Genomic DNA, 20,293 nt, shown 5'->3' with positions numbered 1-20,293 from the left:
AAAGGTGTTCAAAATGTAGAAATAATGAGCATTTCAGGTAGATTAATGAAGCCAATCATACGTTAAAGGAAGGCTTGATAACAGTATATTCTTAAAACACTGCATCCGACACCTTATACGCTGTCTTCCATTTCCATATCAAAGTGTCTCCCACATGAGAAGATGGGCCTACTTACCTGGATACATACCCTGCAATGGTGCTGAGAAGTGAAAACATATCTGTACTATGCTTATTTCTTTCTCCGAGTCCTGCTAATACAGTGACAAGACCTTTTATAAAAACAATGGGAAGGACAGCAGTGGATACAGAAGGAAGAAAGGGACCCCACTTGGGCATCATTACTTTCACAGATAATGTTGTTAAATGCAATTTATTTTACACAATGCACGAATGACTAGCAGTGTGAAATATGAAGCACCACGAAAAATGAATGAGAGGAAAAAAATACCTCACAAATCAAAATAAGTGCTTATCTAGACCAGACATGCTGAGGGGATAATACCCCTTGTCTTAACTTATAAAATCTCTCTCAAGATGTGTCAGTTCAAGCCACAACTCCAGGGGAACAATCTTGTTCCAGAAGTGGGTGCTACATCTGAAGGCCAGTACCACCATACCCCAAAATGCTTTATGTTGTAAAAGGGGATGTTATCAAACACCAGTAATTACTACCAAGAATAATTTGATTGGGTTTGGTTAAAACTACCTTTTGATCTCACACCTTTCTACAGAACCATTCAATTTCATCCAAGAAGGGAACACAACCTAGACATGTAGCAAAATGCATGTGGCCAATCTCCCAAAAAGTACAGTGCTGTAAATGAACTTACCATAACAGTAAATGTTGGGAGGGTGACCTAATGGTTAAGGTGTTTGCCTTACAAACACAAGGTGCAGCGTTCGAGTCTCACAAGGGATAATTGGCTAGGTTTAAAATGGCTCGCAAGGGCAGTTAGCTTAGTACTAATCTACGAACTTATGAACCTATGTTGAAATGATCATGGATGCAGTAAACTTAGCTATACAAGATTATATCCTGCCCTGACAATGATACAATAGCCAGCCAACAAACAAAGCTTCACAGCACCACCCACGCACCCAAACTGTCAAGCAGCTCAAGCTGAGTTGAGCTAATTAAAAGACAAGTTTGGGTACACAGCAATTCACAGCTTTCCTGCCAACAGAGACAGAAAGGCTGAGCCCAGAAAGAAAAATGCTAGGAACACCAAAAAAAAAATAAATGCCCGCATCCCGGCATACAAAGCACACCATAAACAAGGGGGATGGAGAGAGGAAGCAAGCAACCAGACCTAGAGATGGAATCAAGATTATGATACTTTGTAAAAGTATGTACAGAGGACAAAATAGCAGCTTCTATAATACTTCTAGAATCCAACCCTTTGAAAAAAGCCATAGATAAAGCCAAGACCCTGGAAGAGTACGCCCTGATCCTGACTGGAACTGTTTTATTATGGTGAGTATAGCTAAAAGTAATAGTCTTAGAAAACTATTTGGAAATAGTCTGCTTTGACACAGGTTGTCCCCTCCCCTCTTACTTCACAAGAAATAAACAACTGATCAGAAGATCTGAGAGCCTGCAACTCAGATCTCTTCTTGCAGAGCTCAGAGCAATCAGTAAAACTGCTTTCCATGTTAAGTACCTCAACAGAGTCAGATTAGCTGATTCAAATGGAGCAAGAGTTAGCTTCTCTAGTGCAAAATTAAAATCCTAAGCAGGGCCACTGGTTTTCTTGGAGACCACAAAACTCCTTTCAAAATCATTTTGACATGAGACTGCAATGAAACTGGAGGATCCATAGGTAGACATGCTGAAATGGTCAATAAATGAACCTTGACAGAGGAATAAAAAAGGCCAAAAGACAGTGCCTCACACAAATGTTGCAAAACCAGAGAACAACAAGCCCTGAAAAGGTTCTGGTTATGCTGTTGGCACCAACTAGAAAACCTTTTCCATTTGCTAATGTATGATTTTCTAATAGCAGGCTTTCTTGCCTCCATTAGTTCCTGCTGCAAGTCCTCAGTAAACAGGTGCCAAAAAGGAATTAAGACCCTATAATTTAATCATTTGAAGCTGAATGACATTGGGATGTATCAAACACCCCTGGTCTTCAGTGAGTAGCTCCAGTCTGTAAGGAAGCTTGCAGTAATTGTCCCTGGCCATTTCCAAAAAAAAGGAGAAAGTACAGTTGTGTACACTTACCATAAATGTAGATGTTAGAGTGTATTCACTGTTGCAGTCATCGCACTTGGGTTATCTGCCTGCAGGTAGCCCTCAGTCAGCCCAAATACCAGAGACTTAGTATTTCTGCGTCGGTTGCTGTTGCTCCAGACCCGACGTCAGGTCGTCAGGGGTATAAAAACAGGCAGCCAATGCCACTACATCAGTTTTTCTTGCCCCAAATGTCAGGAGCCCCCCAAATAGGGAGCTAAGTTATGGTGGTGAACAAACACCCCCAGGAAAAAGTAAATACCAATACCTCTGAAAGCGGTGAGTATTAAACATAGAGAAGAGAGAGAGAGAGACAAGGGAGCTGGAGGGAGGGAAACCAGGACTGCAACAGTGAATACACTCGAACATCTACATTTATGGTAAGTGTACACAACTGTACTATGTTCTTTGTGTTTCACTGTTGCAGTCATCACACTTGGGTATATTCCCAAAGCTGAGGATGGGTGGAGGCAGTCAAGAAGAGTTGGGGCTGGCTAGTATGCCTTGCAGGACTGCTGTTGCAAAACCCGCCCTGGATATGGAAAAGATAGGCAGGTGGTAATGCTTGGTGAAGGTTTGTACAGAACTCCAGGTAGTAGCTTCCAGGATGTCCCTGGTAGGGACTCCCCTAAGGAATGCTGTAGAGGTAGAAGTTGCCCTAGTGGGAATGCGTTCTGACCCCCTGAGGGGTTGGTTTCCCATGGTGCTTGTAGCAGAAATGGATGCAGTGTGCTATCCATTTAGAAATTGTTTGCTTAGAAATGGCCTTGCCCTCTGCCCCTGGTGCAAAGCTGACTAGTAACTGGTTAGATTTCTTGAAGGGCTTAGTCCTACCCAGGTAGAATCTGAGCTGTCTGTGCACGTCCAAGGAGTGCAGGATCCTTTCCTCCTTATTTTGAGGATTAGGGAAGAAGGTCGGCAAATGGATAGATTGGTTGAGAGCTACAATGTACACCATATAAAGGAAGGGTTAGTCCCGAGGGAAACCTTGTCAGAATGGAAAATAATGAAGGGTTCCACAGCCATAAGTGCTTGTAGCTCAGACACTCTTCTAACTGAAGTGATGGGCAAAAATAAAGCTGTTTTCAAGACAGGAATTTTAACTCTGCTGATGCTGCAGGCTCAAAGGGGGGGGGGGGGTAGCGTGAGCTTTTCCAGTACAAAGTTAAGGTCCCAAGCAGGGGTGGGTGCTCTCCTTGGTGGCCTTAAGTTGTTTGCCCCTCTCAGGAACTGTTTGATAAGCGGGTGAGAGAAAAGAGGTGGGCTTAGTGTAGCAATGGGCCAAAATGGCAGAGGCATGGATCTTAATGGAGGAGAAGGATAGGCCTCTGTGGAGTAGATCTGCTAAGTAATCCAGGATTAGAGGCAGGAAGGGCAGAGTTGTGTCATCTCCTTTAGATTGAATCCAGGAGCAGTACCTTTTCCACTTATCAGCATAGGACTTCCTTGAACTGGGTCTTCTGGCCTCAAGAATGACATCCAGCATCTGCTTGTTTAGGCTGGGGGAGATTTCACGGAGTAAACCAGGCTGCAAGATTTAGGGTTTGCAGCTGCAGATGCAAGATCTGCCCCCCCCCCCCCCCCCCCGCTGAGAGAGCAGGGTTGGGTTCTGGTGTAGGTGCCAGGGTGGCACTGGTGACAGGCTGCGCAGGAGTGGGTACCAGTGCTGGCGTGGGCAGTCCAGAGCAATCAGAATTGTCCTTGGTCTGTCCTGACTTATCTTGAGCAATACTCTTTGGTGAAGGGGCAGGAGGGAAAGGCATAGATGGAGAGGAATACCCACTGGAAGGATAGGACATCCACTTTCCAGGCCCTGCTGTGAGGTGTCCTGGTGCATAATTTGCTGAGCTGGTGATTGCAGGGGGAGGCAAAGAGATCCACCTCTAAGGTCCCCCATTTCTGAATCAGAAGGTTGAAATAGCTGGGCTCTAATTGCCACTTGTGTGGATCTAGGAAATTTCTGCTTAAGTCGTCTGCCAGAGAGTTTTGTTTGCCTGGCAGGAATTGAGCTTGCAGATCGACCTGCATGTCTAAGGCTGTGTTCCACAGGGCCATGGCTAGCCTGCAGAGTGAGTAAGAGTGAGTTCCCCCCTGCTTGTTGATGTACCACATCACTGTGGTGCTGTCTGTTTTTATTAGCAGGTGTCCTGAGGATCTGAAAGCTGTCAGAGCATGCTGCACAGCTAGCATCTCTTTTTGGTTGATGTACAGATGAATTTGACTTGGGCTCCAGTGACCCTGAATTCACTTGCCGTCCATGTGTGCCCCCCAGGCATAGTCTGATGCATCTGTGGTCAGGGTCTGGGTGGCGTGGGGTTGAGTAAAGGGCAATCCCTCGTTGTGGATGCATGCTGCTGCCCACCAAAGGAACTCTGTCCTTAGACAAGGTATGACAGGAATGACGGTTTCCAGGTCCTCAGAGTGTTGGCACCAAAGACTTTTTAAGTACCATTGAAGTTTCCTCATATGCAGTCTGGCATATGGAATTAGTAAGATGCAGGAGGCCATGAACCCTAGGGTCTGCAGGATTTCCCTTGAGGATAGCTAGGTTCTGGTGGCCATTAGTGTAAAACAGTCTGTCAGATAGGCTTGTTTTTCTGGTGAGGTATGCCATCTGGGATGCTGTGTCCAAGCTTGCTCCCAGGAATACAATATTTTGACTGGGGACTAGTTTTGATTTCTTTTCATTGATGGTGTACCCCAGGGAGGGTAGAAGGTTTTTTACAAATGTCAGGTGCTGCAACAGCAATTACTGACTGTCTGCCTGCATCAGGCAGTCGTCCAAGTGCAGGTCAATTTGAATATTTCTCTGTCTGTGGAAAGCAACGGCTGGGGCCAGGCATTTTGTGAATACTCTGGGAGCAGTGTATAAGCCAAAGGGAAGTACAGAGAACTGATAATGCATAGATCCTGCCCTGAAGCTTAGGTATTTCCTGCATGACTCCCTTACAGGGATATGCAGATAGGCTTTTTTAAGTCTAGGGTGGCTAACCAGGCATCTTTGGCTAGAATAGGTAGAAGCTGCTGCAGGGTGAGCATTTTGAATTTTGGTACCACCAGGAAGGTGTTGAGAATTGAAAGATCTAGGATTGGGCGCCAAGTGCTCTCCTTTCTGGGTACCAGGAAAAGTCTTGAAAAGAATCCTTGACCTATCTGTTTCGCAGGAACAAGCTGAATCACCCTTATAGATAGCAGGGATTGAACTTGATTTTGTGCCTTAGCCCATTGGTTTGGAGGGAGGTCTGGGAACCCTGTTGGAGTTGGCAGTGAATGGAAGTAGAATTTGTACCCCTGGGATACAATGTTGAGGACCCATCAGTCTTTGGTGATGGAAATCCAATTTTTTGCATGAAGGGCGAGTTTTCCTCCTAGGGGCACAAGTAGATGGGCAGAGGTGGAGAGTGCAGTAGAGAAGTCATTGGAAATTCTTTCCATACGGGGGTGGCTTAGCACTCCTTGCTTTAGAGGTGGAGGCACTCCATTGCTTAGATTTCTGCATACCCTGAGACTGTAGCCTGCGGGGTCTGTTTCCCCTGGGTCTAGTTTGAGATGGCCTTGAGGGGGCTGGAAAGGACCAATGTTTCGATGGGCAATGCCTACTGAATATAGGAGGCTGCACTTGCAAAAATTCTTTGACTGTATGCATAGATTTAGTTTCTTCTTCCATCTTTTTAAGAACCTCTTCTGCTTTGGTGCCAAACAGATTGTCCTTGTTCAAAGAAGCGTCTAGTTACTTTGATTTGACATGGTCTGGCAAGGTCTGCTCCTTAAGCCAGGCATGCCTTCTCAGTACAGAACCAGTGACTGCGGCCCTGCAAGATGCTTCTAGGGTGTCAAAGCCACACTGCGATGTATGCTTGCTGACTTGGCTTGCAGAATGCATAAGCTCTTGCAATTCTTTATTTTCTGCACAGTCTTTAAAGGTAGCTATTTTTTGCATAATAAGTTCCATAACATGTTGTTGGTACTTCAGCATGTGAAATTGACAATTCAAAGCCCTAATGGCGAGAGTTGTAGAGGTATACTCTCTTACCCCATCTGTCCAAAGCTCTGGAATCCCTGTCCAAAGGGGTGTGATTCTTAGCTGTAGTTGCTTTGATACCTTTAGGCCCCTGGGAGATTATCTCTGGGTCAGCAGTAGGATTTTTGAAAAGGAATTTGTGAGAGTCAGGTACTCTGTATTACCCATCTGGTTTCCTAGGAGCAGGGGGTAAAGTATCAGGAGTTAAACTGGATTCCATAAAGACATCATCTACAACATCCAGGACTGGGAGTATTGCTAAAAGCCTATGTTGTGGCAAATCTAGATATTCTCCGAGTCTCCTTTTGGATTGAGGATAGTCTTGGCATTCCCAATGGAAATGCTCTCTTAAAGTATGTAGGGTTTCACCAAAAGAAAAGTCCTCTGGAGGAGAGGCAGATGGAATGGATTCCTCTACATCTGAATTCTCATAAGCAGATAAGGGCATGTCTTCATAATCAGATGCCTCAGAGTCATTGGACTCTTGGTCTTTTGAGGCTGCTGGGGACTGGTCTCTTTTCCTCTTAGAAGGGGAAGGCTGGCTTCCCCTAATCAGCATAGTAAAGTCTTCTGCCATTTTAAGCATTTGATGTTGTGGCAAGGGAGCAGGTGCATGAACATGGGTCTTCGGTTTCTAGGCGTAGCATGTACTCTTGGCATTAGAAACTTGGTAATTTTAGACAGACCTGAAGAAGCGAAAGAAGTCATCAGTCTGTGTCGACCATCAGTAATGTGAAGTACTTCCTCAGAAGCCAGTGCCTGTTCAGCGGCTCCAGACCCATCTGCAGGTTCCATAGTCGAAGAAGAGTCTCACGGCATATGAACGGATCTTGGTAGAGGCCTGCAAATCCACTGAAGCGGGAATCAGGGGCTGTGAAAGCGCCTCACTGAATACCGGCAGACTGGCAACTAGCTTAATGGAAGCATTGTCGACAGCTTTGGACCTATGTGGTCTGTCTCTGTCTTTATCCTTACATTTTTTTCAGAATATCGATAGTCGGATGGCTTACCAAAGCTATTTCAGAATATGGAGATCGAGAACAAAAGTATTTAGTGACAAAAAGGGCCCGACGACTGATGGTTCGGGCATTGAACAAGGCACAAAGCCGACAGCGAGGTACATTGTGGTCTGGGCCTAAACAGGTGACGCAGTAAGAATGAAAATCACGGTGTGGTATTTGCTTTCCACAGGCAAGACAATTGTTAACTTTTTCTGACTTCAGTTAGAGCAAAAAAAAAAAGGATCCCCAACGGGGTACTTAGCTTTAGAAGACTTCAGGATGATTCAATTCGTAAAGTAAAAACGCAGGTAACGGCCGACCGGCACTCGTGCAAACTGCTTCTGCTACGGGCTCCTCAGCAAGAAAGACTGATGTAATGGCGTCAGCTGCCAGTTTTTATACCCCTGACGACCTGACGTCAGTTCTGGAGCGACAGCAACCAACGCAGAAATACTAAGTCTCTGGTATTCAAGCCGACTGAGGGCTACCTGAAGGCAGATAACCCAAGTTTGATGACTGCAACAGTGAAACACGAAGAACATCCATGGTTGCATGGGCCAGAAGGGAGTCACCACAATGATCTTGGAGGATTCCTTCGGAATCTTCAGGAGTAACCTGGATATTAGTGGAAAGGGTGGAAAAACATATATGAACATTTCTGACTAGGGAAAAGAAAAGAAAAGTCATGTCTCTTCAAGGCCTTTATGCATGCATAGTATCCTGGAATAGAATCCTTTTAGATGATGGTTCAGAGTGGATGCAAAGAGGTACACTTGAGGAACTCTCCACAAATGAATCAAATCTTGGAAAACCCCTAATCTAGTTTCCATTCATGCGAGTCTTCCCTGGTCCTGTTCAGCTTATCTGCCACACAGTTTTGCCCTGACGGAATGTAAGATGCCTGTAAAGCAAGAATGTGCTGGGACGCTATATCCCAAGCTAACATGGCTAGTCTGCAAAGGGGGTATGACCTGGTTCCCCCAGGCTTGTTGATATACCACATGACTGTGGTATTGTCTGTCACAACTTGAAGAGATCCCGAGAGCCAAAGATGCCTCAGAGTTGAGTGCCCTGATGGGGAGAAACATCTCCTTGACATTTACGTGCTTGTGTCAGTCCTTGGTGTTCCACACCCCCAGCAATTTTATCCCTCCTGAAACTGCTTCCAAAGCAAAGTCCAAAGCATCTGCGATGACTGACTACTTTGGAGACTAGGAGACCTGGACTTAAAGGATATCCATTGTCTCCATCAAATTATTTATTTTCTGACAAACTCCAGCACTGGGATTTCAAAAGATAAAGGGTATTGGTGCTGGAACGAAAGAGATTCCAGATACCACTGTATCTTTCTCATGTGGAGTCTTGCCAGGGGTATCAAAAGACTCATAAATACCATGAGACCTTAAATCCTGAGGTATTCCCTCACAGTGACCGAAGTCTGAGTGGAAAACCTTAGAAACAGATATAGCCCCATTGTCTTCCTGTATAAGAAAAGCTCTTTGAACTGAGGTGACTAGCTGATATCCCAGAAACACAATCCTGTGTGAGGGAGTCAACAAAGACTTTTGAATGTTCTTTTGGAATCCCAGGTTGTGCAAGAGATCTCTCTCTCTCACCCAAAAGAGAGATTTCTGACATATGAAAAACACTCTGCAAAAAAAAGCAAATTGTCAAAATATGGAAAATTGTTTACACTGTAGCCTGCAATGAGCTATAACTGGAGTTAGAGACTTTGTGAACACTCCTGGTGCAGTGGACAGTGCAAAGCATAAGGCAGAGAACTGATACTGTGATCCAGATGCACAAAACCTTAAGAAACATTTGAAGTCTAGATGACTGGGGAGTGATAAGCATCTTTTAAGTCTAGTGTTACCAGGAAACTTGAAGGAGGAAGATGTAACAAGTTGTGAAGTGACATTGTTTTGAATTTGAGCACTATCACAAATTGGTTTAGGAAAGAAAGATCCAAAACTGGTCTCCAAGCATTTTCTTCCTCTGGCACTAGGAACATCTCTGAATAAAAACCCTTCTTCACCTGTGAACGTGGAACTGGTTTTATCACTTCTTGGGACAGCATGTGATGAAGATAAGGTGGAATAAAAAGAGTTTGATCTGAAGGATGAGGAATGCCCACTGGAAAGGATTTTCTCCCACTGCCATCTGTAACCTTGATGAATGACTTTCAGAACCCATCTGTCAAACTTTCTGCTGCCACAGATAAAAAAGTACAGTTGTGTACACTTACCATAAATGTAGATGTTCGAGTGTCTTCACTGTTGCAGTCATCACATTTGGGTTATCTGCTTGCAGTAGCCCTCAGATGGCCTGATTGACAAAGTCTTGGGTCCTGCGTCAGTTGCTGTCTCTTCTTCCGTGATGTCAGGTCGTCAGGGGTATAAAACATGCAGCCGACACTATTACATCAGTTTTTCTTGCCCCAGATGTCAGGTGCCCCCCTAATGGGAAGCAATTAAATCTATAAATATACTCTCTCTATATTTCTCTTCCATACTATTCTTTGATGTCTACTTTGTAATTTATAATCTCCTTCATACTATACAAATAAAATTATTTTTATCTCTCTGTATTTTGATATTAACTTCAACCTACTAAACAACTCAGTACAATTTTGTTCTGACCTATGTAGCCAATGTACTGTAATTCACTTGACTGCTACTATATATTGTATTCTTTGTCACTGCTAGTGCTTCGAGCTTTTCTCCCCGGGCCACTACTGAAAATTAACATATATCCAGTTAGACTAGCCCTGTCAACAAATGTAAACTAAATAAATAAATAAAATAAAAAATAAGGTTATACCTCCAACAAAAAAGCAAATACACCAAAAAGCTTTTAAACATAGTAAAGGACAGAAGAGGTATAGCCAAAAGAAGTCAGGGGGCTGGAGGGAGGGTAACCAGGACTGCAACAGTGAATACACTCGAACATCTACATTTATGGTAAGTGTACACAACTGTACTATGTTCTGCGTGTTTCACTGTTGCAGTCATCACATTTGGGTGGATTCCCAAAGCTAAGGATGGGAGGAGGAATTTAGATAGCATTAGGACCAGCTATAAGGCCCTGCAAGACTGCAGTGGAAAAGCCAGCTCTGGAGTTAGGGACAATTGGCAAATGGTAAAGCTTGGTGAAAGTATGTACAGAACTCCAGGTAGCAGCTTCTAGGATGTCCCTGGTAGGTATACCTCTGAGAAAGGCTGTAGAAGTAGATGCAGCCCTGGTTGAATGGGTTCTGATCCCCTGTGGGATAGGTTTTCCATGGTGCTTGTAGCAGAAATGAATGCAATGGCCTATCCATTTAGAAATGGTTTGTTTTGAAATAGCTTTCCCCTCTGCCCCTGCAGCAAATGCCACCAGCAGCTGTTCAGATTTCCTTTGAGGTTTAATCCTGTCCAAGTAGAATGTAAGTTGTCTGTGCACATCTAAGGAGTGCAGTATTCGTTCCCCTTTGTTCTGTGGATTAGGAAAGAAGGTTGGCAAATGAATGGACTGATTAAGGGCCACGCTGGATATCACCTTGGGCATGAAAGAGGGATTGGTCCTGAGGGACACCCTGTCGACATGAAAGATGATAAAAGGCTCCACTGCCATAAGGGCCTGTAATTCAGATACCCTTCTTGCTGAAGTGATTGCTAAAAGGAAAGCTGTTTTCCAAGAAAGGAATTTTAAATATGCAGTAGCAGCTGGTTCGAAAGGAGGAAGAGTGAGTTTCTCCAATACAAAGTTAAGGTCCCAGGCTGGAGTTGGAGCTCTCCTGGGTGGTTTTAAATTTTTGGCCCTCTAAGGAACTGCTTGAGCAGTGGATGGGAGAAGAGGGGAGGTTCTGTGCTATAATGAGCTGAAATGGCTGATGCGTGAATTTTTATTGAGGAAAAAGACAGGCCCTTGTGAAGCATCTCAGTTACGTATTGTAAACTCTGAGGTAAATTGGGCACTGCTGTCCTCATCCCTTGAGATTGGTTCCAGGCACATAATCTTTTCCATTTTTCAGCATAAGATTTTCTAGTACTAGGCCTCCGTGCCTCTAAAATGATATCCATCACTGGTTTACTGAGGGATGGTAAAGGAGAGATTAGGTAATTAGCCAGGCTGCTAGGTTCAGTGTTTGAAGCTGAGGGTGCAGAATCTGGTTCTCCTGCTGAGACAGCAGGGTAGGAGTCTGAGGCAAGTACCATGTGGCCAACAGTGACACACTGCGCAAGAAGGGGTACCAGTGTTGGAGTGGCCAGTCTACTGCAATCAAAATAGTCCTTGGTTTGTCTTGCTTATCTTTAGTAGTATCTTGGAGAGCAGAGGCAGAGGAGGAAAGGCATAAACTGATAGTTTTTTTCCAGCTGAAGGACAGAGCATCCACTTTCCAAGCTTGTCTGTGGGGAGTCCTTGTGCAAAATTTGTCCAATTGATAGTTCTGGTGGGAGACAAACAGGTCTATATCTGGGCTCCACCATTTGCTTGTTAACATGTTGAAAATCCTTGGTTCCAGTTTCCACTCGTGTGTATCCATGAGGTGTCTGCTTAGTTCGTCTGCCAGTGTATTTAGTTTCCCTGGCAGGAATTGAGCTTGTAGATGCACTTGGTAGCTCAAGACTGTGTTCCACAATGCCATGGCTAATCTGCAGAGGGGGTAAGAATGCGTACCCCCCTGCTTGTTTATGTACCACATAACAGGGGTGTTGTCCATCTTTACCATTAATTGTCCTGGAAGAAAGCGATCCTTGAAGGCTGTCAGAGCATTCTGTACAGCTAACATTTCTTTTTGACTGATATGCAGGTGCATTTGACTTGGGTTCCATTTGCCCTGAATGCACTTCCCTGCCAGGTGAGCCCCCCCCCCCATGCATAGTCTGATGCGTCTGTTGTTAGGGTTTGGGCAGCAGGGGGTAGTGTGAATGGAAGTCCCTTGTTTTGGAGGCAGGCCTCTGCCCACCAAAGGAACTCTAGGTTTAGGCAAGGTACGATAGGAATCATTGCTTCTAGATCCTGAGAATGCTGACACCATAGGCTTTTTAGATACCACTGCAGTTTCCTCATATGCAGTCTTGCATATGGAATTAGAAGAATGCAGGAGGCCATGAACCCCAAGGCTTGTAGTATTTGCCTTGCAGATAGCAGGGTTTTCGTGGCCACTTGTTTGAAGTAGGTTGTCAAATGAATTTGTTTCTCTGGCTTGAGGAAAGCCATCTGGGAAGTTGTATTCAAGCTTGCTCCCAGGAATATAATTTGTTGACAGGCTACCAGGTATGATTTCTTTTCATTTATGGTGTACCCCAGACAAGTTATCACCCTTTTTACAAAGGCCAAATGTTTCAAAAGTATGTCCTGGCTTTCTGCCTGAATTAGACAATCATCCAGGTATGGGTATATTTGAATATTTCTTTGCCTGTAAGATGCAATGATTGGAGCTTTCACTTTGATCCACTTTGTGAATACCCTGGGCGTAGCAGATACGCCAAAGGGCAGTGCAGAGAACTGATAGTGCGTGTAACCTGCTTTGAAGCGTAGGTATCTTCTGCAAGATTCCCTGATTGGGATGTGCAGGTATGCTTCCTTTAAATCTAGTGTTGCCAACCAGGCATCTTTGCCTAGCATAGGAAGCAACTGGTGAAGAGTCAGCATCTTGAATTTTGGAATAACCAAAAAAGTGTTTAGAGTAGACAGGTCTAGGATAGAATGCCATGAATTGTCTTTTCTGGGTACCAGGAAAAGTCTAGAGTAGAAACCTTGTCCCTTTACTTCTGGCACAAATTGAATAGCCCCTATGCTTAACAGAAAGAGTACTTGCTTTTGGGTCTCTGCCCAGTGATTTGGAGGTAGATCCGGCCAACCTTTTGGAGTTGGTAACATGTGGAAGTGAAATCTGTATCCTTGGGACACTATATTTAAAACCCATTTGTCCTGGGTAATGAGTCCGCAGTTCTTTGCATGAAGTGCAATCTTTCCCCTCAAAGGGGCAGACATTTGAGAAGTGCTTGGAAGTTTTAAAAATAAGTCATTGAGACATTTTACTATGGGGGGAGTTTTATTACTCCCAGATTTGGAAGTGGAGGCCCCCCACAGCTTAGTCCCCTAGGACTGAAGCCCGGGTGCTCTGCTAGATCTGGGTTTGGACTGAGAAGGTCTGGAAAAGGAAGGAAAGGACCATTTCTTAGAAGGCCAATGCCTACTAAATCTTGGAGGTTGTACTTGTAAAAACATCTTTAACAGTTTGCATAGATTTGGCTTTTTCCTCCATCTTTTTTAAGAACTTCTTCTGCCTTGTTGCCAAACAGGCAGTCCTGATTTAAGGGAGCATCTAGCAATTTCGTTTTAACATGATCTAGCAAGGATTGCTCCTTAAGCCAAGCATGCCTTCTAAGTACAGACCCAGTAACAGCAGCCCTGCAAGATGCCTCTAGTGAATCTAAACCACATTGCAAAGTATGTTTACCAACTTTTTCAGCAGAATGCAATAAATCCTGTAAATCCTTATTTTCAGCACAATCAGGAATTAACAAAATTTTCTGTTTAAGCAATCCAATAAATGCTGCTGATACTTTAACATATGAAACTGTCAATTCAAGGCCCTAATGGCCAAAGTTGCAGAAGTGTATACCTTCTTACCCCATCTATCCAGCACCTTGGAGTCTCTATCAGAGAGGGTAGGATTTTTGGCAGTAGTAGCTTTAATGCCCTTGGGCCCCTGTGAAATGGCTTCAGGATCCGCAGTAGGATTTTTGAAAAGGAACTTGAGAGTCAGGAACCCTGTAATATCTAGCAGGTTTTCTGGGAGCAGGAAGCAAAGAGTCAGGGGCCAAGCTAGATTCAGAAAAGGCATCATCAATAATGTCCAGTACAGGAGGTATAGCTAAAGGCCTGTGCTGGGGCAGGAGTAAGAAATCCCTAAGCCTCTTTTTAGAATCAGAGAAATCCTGACTTTCCCAACGAAAATGCTCCCTGAGAGTATGCAAGGTTTCACCAAAAGAGAAATCCTCTGGGGAGGAAGCAGAGGGAATAGAGTCCTCTGCATCAGAATCCTCAGAGGTAGATAAGGGTAAATCCTGGTCATCAGAGGAAACAGAAATTTCTGAATCCTGGTCAGCAGTATCATAAGCAAACTCAGTCCTAGGTCTCTTAGAGGGGGAAGGCTGGCTTCCCCTGATTAAAGTAATAAGGTCTTCAACCTTTCTTATCATTTGTTTTTTAAGCATATAGGCCTGACCATTCGGTCTGGGCGTCAGTTTTCTAGGCACTGTTCGAGTGTTAGGCCTTAAAGAAGAAGATGGCATCGGTTTAATGTGCAAGTCAGTAGGCCTGAATATACCCTCAGAAGCCGGTGCCTGCACAGCGGCTCTAGACCCATCCAAAGTAGAGACATCTGCAGGTTCCACAGCTGAAGCATCTTGCGGCATACCAGACTCCGAATGGGTTTCAGTAGAGGCCTGAGAATCTGAAGTAGCGGGTATCAGGGGCTGCGAAAGCACCTCACTGAGTACCAGTGAACTGGTGACTGGCTTAGGAGAAGCGTTGTCAGCAGTTTTGGACCTAGGTAGCCTGTCTCGGTCTTTATCTTTGCGTTTTTTTCAGAATGTCGGTAGTCAGATGGCTTGCCAAAGACATATCAGGATAATTGAACCGAGAACCAAAATATTTAGAAGCGAAAATATACTGACGACGGATAGTTCCTGGTTTAAATAAGGCATAAAACTGACAGCGAGGTTTGTCATGGTTAAGGCCTAGGCAAGGAATACAGTACGAATTAAAATCTTTATGAGGTATTTGCTTTCAACAAGAAATGCAATTATTTACTTTTACTGACATCGGTTTAGAGCAAGAAAAAGTTTCCTCAACGAGGTACTTAGCTTTTAGTTGAAGACTTCAGTTTTGAAACATGAAAACGAAAGTTTCAGGAGTCGGCCAACCGGCACTTGTGAACTGCTTCTGCTTCGGTCACCGCATGGCAAGAAAGACTGATGTAATGGCGTCGGCTGCATGTTTTATACCCCTGACGACCTGACGTCACGGAAGAAGAGACAGCAACCGACGCAGGACCCAATACTTTGTCAGTTAGGCTGACTGAGGGCTACTGCAAGCAGATAACCCAAATGTGATGACTGCAACAGTGAAACACGAAGAACATCTGAGATTCAGACTTTTTGGAGGGAAAAAAGGGACCAGGGTGAAAGGGTGTCACAAGGTCTCTTGTACAGTCATTGAGAGACTTCTTACGTATCCTTGGGAGGACAGAGGCTTCTTTTTGGAAGCCCCTTGCATTTCTTCTTAAACATCTATTTACATGCATTTTGTTTAGTCTGCTCTTTGTCAAAACTGGATGTGGAGATAGAAGATCCCTTGGAAAATCTGGAAAAGGATGGCTGAAAATCTTAAGAGACTCCCTGGATCAGCTTGCTTTTTCATCAGACTTTTTGATTACCTGTGCAGCAGAAGGGCCAAACACAATCTCTATCCAAGGGTGAATTTAAAGTCCCATTTTTAACATCATCTGGAAGGTTCTGAGAATGCAGCCATGCAAAACTCCTCAAAACAGTACCAGTGGCCACAGACACAGAAATATCAACAGAGTGATGCACACACTGTAAACATAAAAATAGGGCCAGCCATGTTAACAACTGAGGCAGCAACTTCCCTATGGATGGGTACAGCATTCTGACACAACAAGGTAACCTTTTCAGTTGCATCTTTTGGGACAGACAAAAGTAGTTCTCCCTTGCCCACTGAGGGGACCCTAACAGCCGCAGAGGACGTGGATAACCCCTGGTCCATAGTGGCTGTAGCTGATACACCAGAGGGTCTGGGAAAAATTATGAGTGGTCTGGTACAACAAATGGCCACAGCAGAGTTACCCACCTGCAGCTGAGGCAAACTGGTAGCCCATTGTGGTGGCAAAGGCTGTTTGCTTATTTTTTTCTTTCTGTGGCTGGAAGAAGGACCAATCGTGGGACTGGTAGTCTGTTCCATGGTTGAGCTTAAGATTGTGGCTCTTTCCCACAGAAGACAAGCAGCAAATGCCAGTAAACACTACCAGCCTACAAAAGTTACTTTTTGGCAAAAAACACAGTAGAAAGCACTTTATTTTACTTCTGTGGGGCTTGGCATGGTGTTTAATCGCAATTTCTCCACAGAATTTTTTTTTTCAGTTACTTTGCATCACTTTTAAATTGATAGAAAAAACAAGCACTCTGTTTAAAACAAAGTACATTACAGTCTTGTGACAGTCCATTAAAACAGAACACTCCTAGCTTTAAAACAACTTTCCTAAAGAGGAAAGAGGAAAAAAAACAACAGTACGAATAAGAAGATTAAAGTTTTTCCCCCAAAGGAAATTTATCTGCCCAGCAAAGGAAACCTCAAGCGGACAGTTGATCCTCAAAAGCCATAGAACAGGGTATCTTCAGCAGTTGTAAATTTTTGAAGGGCTTTGCGCTCAAATTTGTCTTTTAGTCAGAGAATATCAAGCAGGCCAACAGTTTGGGTGCACGGAAGGTGCCCTGAAGCTTTGGAAGCTGGCCAGCTGTTATATCCTTGGTAGGGCAGGATATAACCCATATAGCTTAGGCTACTATAGTGATCAATATGATGATCATCATCTAATAAGCAAATATAGACGCCTAAGGTGCATTTCCGATAGGCACTGGACAGTTAGAAAAAAATGCATCATTGGAGTATTAAACAACTAAAAAGGTATCATTCACAATGCAAGATCCCTAAGTAATGATGAAATGGTAACAAAAGAAAGACCAGACTGCAATGAATCCCTTACAGCCTGATGACAGCTCTTCCCCACTATAAACAGCAAATAGTTGCCAAAAGGTATCCGACAACCTAAACAAATCATCACAAAAAACTCCTATAAATACCAGCGTGATATCTGTTCCAAACTCCAGGCTAACAGTCTTGCCTGCACACATCTGGTACAGTTGTTACAAGCATCGATGGAATTACTCAGGACTTAAGAGTAACCACCCACCACTTTTCAACAGTAAGGGAGAGCATATTTTTGAAAATCAACCACTCTGACACCTAGATATCATACTCTTGTGGAACATATTCATATAGCCAAAGTAGTCTTTCCATAAAAATGTACATACAATATGGGGTATTTTCCCATACCAGGTAATCAACTGCTGACACTGCAGTGCAGTATAAGGGGTTGGGGTTGCTGCACTCCTGAGTGTCTCATCCTTTGGATAACAAACTGAGGTCCCATTTATGTGAGATGGTGATAACGCAGGTGAATGTAAAATATACCATAGCACCTATCAAAAACACCACCTTGGCTCTCTCCTGAAAAGTAGCCACTAACCATGCCAACAAAAACAGGATGGATGGTTAGATGGATGGATAAACAAAAATATTTTGTGCAGCCCATCTATTTATACTTAAGGAATATGAATACTCGCCTTCTCTAAATATATACAGGAATATTCACAACTGCCAACATTTGCCCTGTGCAAGTTTTGTGGAAGGGACTATAAAACTTTAGACATGGAGCTAATCTTTCAAATTCCACTGTTAACTACATATTAGGATGACATAACCACACAAAGAATTTCTTACCATCATCTTTCTAAAGAACCTTCCCAATCAGGTAAATGAATTTCTAAAATCTGCACTCCACTTTATACTCACCTATAAGCCTAAGAGGAGAAAGTGTGTCATTTGCATATTAACAGATGCAATCTTTAAGCAAGATAGTGGCAATGCAGTAGGACAAAAGGATAAGCCCTGACCATGGGTCAGGTGACCCAGGTTGGATTATCAGCTCAAGTGTCTGAGGAACAGAAATGGAAGGATGGACATGCCTATTCGAAGGTTGGACACTTGTATGGGCACCTCTCATGTGCGATCTCTGTTGGAGGTTGGGGTTGAGCAAGGGCGGTATGTTCGAGCTTAACCATGCATTAGAGAGGGGTAACGGAAGTTTAGGGCCTAAAAGGAAAAAAGAATTCTGGCAGCAATATGATGCTCCGATCTCAATCTACTCCCCAGTTCTGAGCACAGATCAAAATAAGCCCTGGGGTGAAAAGAAAAGCCTGGTAGACCCAATGGACAAAGAAAAACAGAGGTGACACCTGACGGTCACCTGTGGGGACGAAATGCAGAGGGAGAAAAAAAAAGACATTGATATACTGAATGCTTCCTTCATTCTTGCCTTAATTTCCACTTAGATTCTGAGATGCAATGCTGCCCAACAGAAACTGGACAGTTTATGAAACCACCTATATACTACCAGTGAAGCGGAATATGTCATGAACCATCTAACCATGGTCAATTAGGGTACACGTTTTTTTTTTTTTTTTACACAGCTAGGCTTGTAAAGACCCTAGGACCATTAGCCTAGTAACCTCTTATGAACCTATGAAGATCATGACAGGGTTTAACATTTTAGTTACAAATATCACCTTAATAATAGTTGATACTTCACAGGAAGTGTGCCATTCCACTATGTACATGTCCATAAAGGACACCAACTGTCACAGTCCCCCCACTTCCTTGATCTCACCCATTTTGTAAAAGCCTAGTAATATAGTGACTCACTAGTATTTCAACTGCTTCACTGCAGAAAAGATCTCATATCCTTCCAGATGAGGACAGCAGTCTAGGCCAAATACCTGATATTTGGATAAACTAATTTACAGAACACCACTAGATACTACCTTGAATAATCTGATTAGGTGGTTAAACAACCATCTTTTCATCCCAAAGGCCTTATGATACTGCTGAAGAAGGTCAACACCTCCAATAGTTCCAAATCATAAACTTCAGTACGGTTAAGAGAATGTCATTATCCAAAAATGTACACATTAACAGATGACAGGCTCCAACCTTGTTCTCGAAACCGCAGAGAACCTGCCTGATTTGTATCTCTACAGATTTCCACAGCCAAGAACAAAAAGAAGTAGAGAAAGAGGCATACTTAGCATGTTCTAGAATGTAAAAAAAACCTTCAACATTCAAGGACCTAACCACATAGTGGCATGCATCCCTTGATACAACACTCAGGCAATTCTCCCATCCATTTGTACTCCAGCACTACTCACCTTCCTAATTCTTGACATTTTCCCTCTCATCAGCTCTCTGTATAGTAACATTCAATCAAGCAGCCATGCAATTCCACAGTCTGGGTCCTATCAACAATCCCTCCAGTCTTCCCATCAGCCTCCTGCATAGAACCGAGTCAAAGGCCTTGCTGAATTCCAGGTAGACTGTGTCTACCAGCACTCGCCATCAGGTTCACCTGTAACTCAGTCATAAACATAGGTCAGGTTTGACTGGCAGCTTCTTCTGGCTACAGACTCATGCTGGTTGCTGTTTTGAGATTATTTTCCACTAGAAATGCTAAAACCCTTTCCTTCAGGATTTTATCCTTGATTTCCATAAAACTATTGCTTATCTATCAAGCATGCAGTTCACCATATTTTTTCCTGTCTCCTCCCCTTGGCACTTATGTACAAGCTACTAATCTGCTGCAGACCCCCATTAGGTGATCTACTAACACACTGGTCAGATTTCTGAAGACTATGGAAGGTTCTCTTGACATTATCCCCACCACCAACAGTAGCCAATCCCAACTGAACCTCCTCACTCTCTCTCTCTCTCTCTCTCTGACATCTGTCAACAGTTCTTCCAATTCTGTTCAGTCTATCAGGCATGGCACCCACCACCTACTTTCTTTTGTAAAGACTTGAAGCAAATTATCCATTTAGTACTTCTGCTTTTTCCCTGAATTCTATGATCTTCCTCCCATCTTTGGTCAGCCTGCTCAGTTCTGCCCCTACCTTCTTTCCTTCTATTATATACATAAAAAAGCCTTTCCTTCCTTTCTACACTTCTTCTCTTAACGCCTTTTCATCCTTAGCATTTGCTGCCCTTACCATCTTTGTTCCCTTTCTGCTAACCCCCCTTGTATTGTGAATCCACTACCTGCATACCCTACCCTTTTATCACAGCTGTTTTGCCCTCATACTCTCACATCGCCACAGTGGCACTCTCATTTAGCCACTTTTTCACATCCTTATACA

At 43.7% G+C, this 20,293-nt stretch overlaps 1 protein-coding gene across 3 annotated transcripts in view; it reads right to left on the bottom strand.

Annotated features, from left to right (window-relative positions):
- The window catches only part of CEP63 (centrosomal protein 63), a 673,466-nt gene that overhangs the window by 360,770 nt on the left and 292,403 nt on the right, over window positions 1-20,293 (bottom strand). The window lies entirely within an intron of this gene.

Source organism: Protopterus annectens, chromosome 4.part1 (genome assembly GCF_019279795.1).
Source record: "Protopterus annectens isolate FY-2018-M chromosome 4.part1, PAN1.0, whole genome shotgun sequence".
NCBI lineage: Eukaryota > Metazoa > Chordata > Ceratodontiformes > Protopteridae > Protopterus > Protopterus annectens.
The sequence above is the reverse complement of the archived record's forward strand: the minus strand, read 5'-3'. Positions and strand labels throughout refer to the sequence as shown.